This window comes from Coffea eugenioides, chromosome 10 (assembly GCF_003713205.1).
Source record: "Coffea eugenioides isolate CCC68of chromosome 10, Ceug_1.0, whole genome shotgun sequence".
NCBI classification, from domain to species: domain Eukaryota; kingdom Viridiplantae; phylum Streptophyta; class Magnoliopsida; order Gentianales; family Rubiaceae; genus Coffea; species Coffea eugenioides.
This window is the reverse complement of record NC_040044.1, coordinates 25,834,063-25,837,259: the sequence shown is the minus strand read 5'-3', so window position 1 is coordinate 25,837,259 and position 3,197 is coordinate 25,834,063. Positions and strand designations below refer to the sequence as shown.

Genomic DNA, 3,197 nt, shown 5'->3' with positions numbered 1-3,197 from the left:
AACTAAATTCTTTATTGACACTAACTGTTCAAATTTTGTGTTGACCCGGGAACAAGGTTACTTTCAACCTGTAATTCTCCTTTTTTCATATGGTATTGCCATGTAAGTAAGGGGTTTTGTTCAATTTATCACAATAAAAGTTGTGTAATTTTGGAAATACTGCACTATTAAAGAATCAAGAGATAACATTGGTGAATACAACTATTTCAAGTTACTGGAAAGCAACATTTATGCATCATGTGGGAAAAAGAAATAACTGGGACTTGTAAGAAATAATAGGAAAGGATCTATTTGTTTACTAAGATGTAACGCTTGTTTTGTCAACACCAAAGCCAATTCCATGCCTCTGAGTAGGAAATGCAACAAGCAACATACTGCAAACCACCCCGTTTGCAACAGGTAATACCGAAAGGACCTCTTTGATTTCAACTGAAGGCGTGGGATAAAAGCAGTCTACAATATTCTTATCAAGAAGTGCAATGGTCGCGAAAACTAACATCGACAAAAAGGCTTGCAAGAAATCAAATGGACCGATCTTTTTCTTTGCAGCTTCTGCAGGGGAAATAGTCACCGTTCTATCAATGGGATAGAAGCCCTTGAACGTTGTGAAACCGAAGAAAACTTTTCCCTTTTCATCCTTGAAACTGTCTGTGAAGTTAAGGATAAAACATGAAAGTGCACACATAGACAATAGAATGGCTGTCATGGTTTTGAAAGCTAGTCGCAAACGCCTTGGTTGGAGAGTATAGGAGATAAGAGTTGAAAAGCAAGGACTGTTCCTGTAGGGAGACGACAAGCTAGGTAGGCTGTGCCCTTGAATGTTGAACTAATAGCTTGTGCTATCAAAGAATTTTGATCGGTTTGGGGAGTGGTGGTTGAAGGCGAATTTTGTGAGGCTAAAAGGGGAGTTTTCGCATCACCATTGTTGGTTGATTGAGGTGCAGGAATTTCTACTTTGATATCCATTGGGGATGATTTTGGAGGTGTCTCAGACTTGCTTTGAGTGCTTAAAATGGTTTGTTTCTTGGAGAGTTCATGACGGATGTATTTATAGGAAACGAAAGTCTTATAGTTTCAATATCACGAGGAGCAAGTTGCTGTTCTACACGGTTCTCATTTTAATTAATTGGCTCGACAAATTTAAATTTATCCAAGTTGGGCAGCGTAACGGTTTGATAATTAATTAGTATGTGTGATTCTCTTTGAAGGTTTCTTAGTCGATTGCTTATTTTTTATTTTCCTTTTGTTCTGGTACAGTGAACTAGCAGATCAAATCAATATCCTAATTCTGAATACGTAGCACTTAACTGTAACCATCTAAAAGTTGATTGTTAAGAAACTAGAAAGGCTGAGAGTAATTTGGGAGCAAAAATAATCACATGGGATTATCAAAATTAAATTACAAATAATATTTACAATGTTGTAAAGTATTACCATTCCAAATGTTCAGGGGGCAGAGTGTTAGTTGATGAGATTAGTGAGATTGATCTGCAAGTTATTAAGTTGGTTTTTACCCATTTATATATTCAACTCTCATTTAAACCATTCGTCTTATTGTATCTATCTCTTTTAATAAATTTGAAGTATTTCCTTTGTATTGGATAAATTACGTTTGATTTTTCTGATAAGTAACAATCACCACTTCGTTGCTTTAAAACAAAAAAAAAAAAAAAAAATCACCACTTTGTTGATTCAATAAATTGCACCAAATGGCAAAATATGCATGCATCAGATTCATGGAAGGAATTCCTTCCAAGCTGAAAAATCAGCTAAAATGACACCCTTGTATCTCTAAACCATTGTCTTCAACTTCAAATAATCTCTGTAACCCAAAGGATACGTGTCTTAATGGTCGACCTAAATTGAAATTACTTTAAATAGGATAAGAGAAGTTCCCATCTGACAAATAAAAATACAGATTTGACAAAGAACAAAGAAAAAAAACTCACAACAAAATCAGAGGCGTGGAAAAAACTCTCGCTAGGGTAACGAAACAAACATGCATGCGTTAAAAAAAATTAAAAAATTTTGTTTCTTATGAAAGGATAAACTTTGATTACTTACATGCAATTAAAGAGAGTTTATGAAGAACACCTCAGATATAAATAATTTTCTAAAGATGCTAGCATTCGGTGAAGTTAAATCTTCTTGAAACTATCCGAGAATCTTGCTTCTAATATTGTCCACACTAGGGGTGAGTATTGAATTCGAGTGAAGAAATCAGTAATTTGATTATAGAATATTTTGACCTTTTTGGCTTTCAAATTTGAGAATTTCAAATTCAATTTCACCTCGGAATGAATTCAGACTGTGATATTTTACAGCTTTCACCTAATTAATTTAGAAAAACAAACTGAAGCTTAAAGTTCAGATTATGAGGAGTGAGGAACGTGACTTTGCCAAAACCACTCAAGATTTCAACCCTACAAGAACGCTAACCAATAACCACTACAAGAATTTCAAAAACCATATAACAATTTTCATTGCAATCAACAAATGTAAGAAGTTTAAGACTAAGGAGGACTACGGTGTTCATGGATTGGATAATTTAGTCCATTTGCAATTTCGCTAACTTTAATCACAAGTAGCGGTTCAATAAAATTGCATTTCATACCCTAATCTTATTCAATCGGTTAATGACTGATTGGCTTACTTCTAAGATAGGATCAGGTATATAGGGTAACCTAACCCTCTTTTACTTGTAAGAGAAAAAGAAAAATAATTTAGATTAACAAAAAAAAATACAATAGTTGTTTAAATACAATAGCGTGTTTCCAATTGGCATGCGGGAAAATCCGACTAGATAAACTAGGAATGCCTTCTATTTGGAAGATGAGGATAGGCTAGGCCGCGGTATTGATCATTTTCATTTAAAATTTTTGTAACTCTTGTTTTTTTATTTGAATAAAAGTTGGGGTGGCGTCCGTCCCCGTGTATGGGATTAGTTGAAAAAATATTAATAAGAGTGTTTAATCCAACAGCTCCCAAAAACTACCAACAAAATAGAAAATCAAAGAAAAATAGATAATTAAAACATAAAATATTTTAAACATTTGCTTTCGTCTTCTCTACTTCTTGAAAACTATTAACTTATTTTTTTATTAAGGATGATAGATTGCTTCACAACCTAATATGTAAGCTCTAAAAAATTAAAAATGAAAAAGTAGAGTGGTGAAATGGATAGAATTTATGAGAAA

At 33.5% G+C, this 3,197-nt stretch overlaps 1 pseudogene; it reads right to left on the bottom strand.

The window, feature by feature from the left end:
- Positions 1-298: 298 nt before the first annotated feature.
- On the bottom strand, positions 299-966 carry LOC113750595 (annotated as a pseudogene).
- Between the last annotated feature and the right edge of the window lie 2,231 nt (positions 967-3,197).